At 42.6% G+C, this 235-nt stretch overlaps 1 protein-coding gene across 1 annotated transcript in view; it reads right to left on the reverse strand.

Annotated features, from left to right (window-relative positions):
* The window catches only part of F5 (coagulation factor V (proaccelerin, labile factor)), a 31781-nt gene that overhangs the window by 3772 nt on the left and 27774 nt on the right, over positions 1-235 (reverse strand).

Consider the following 235-nt stretch of genomic DNA (forward strand, 5'->3'; position numbering starts at 1 on the left):
ACAAATCAGCAAAATGTTCCAACCAGCAGCAAAACTCATTTCTTTGGGCTATGCCCTCCACATCTCTACCTATTTCACCATAGTAACTTCAGCTTCTCATTACCACGGCCCCTATCAAATTCCTTCTCCTCCCAATGTTATTTCCAGTTCCACATCAGATCTCTCAACCTTCTCCCTCTACTTCACTTGCACTAACTTACTAGCATGGCAAATGTTAGCAAGCCAAACATAACAG

The sequence above is a fragment of the Acanthisitta chloris genome, unplaced genomic scaffold (assembly GCF_000695815.1).
Source record: "Acanthisitta chloris isolate BGI_N310 unplaced genomic scaffold, ASM69581v1 scaffold13833, whole genome shotgun sequence".
NCBI lineage: Eukaryota > Metazoa > Chordata > Aves > Passeriformes > Acanthisittidae > Acanthisitta > Acanthisitta chloris.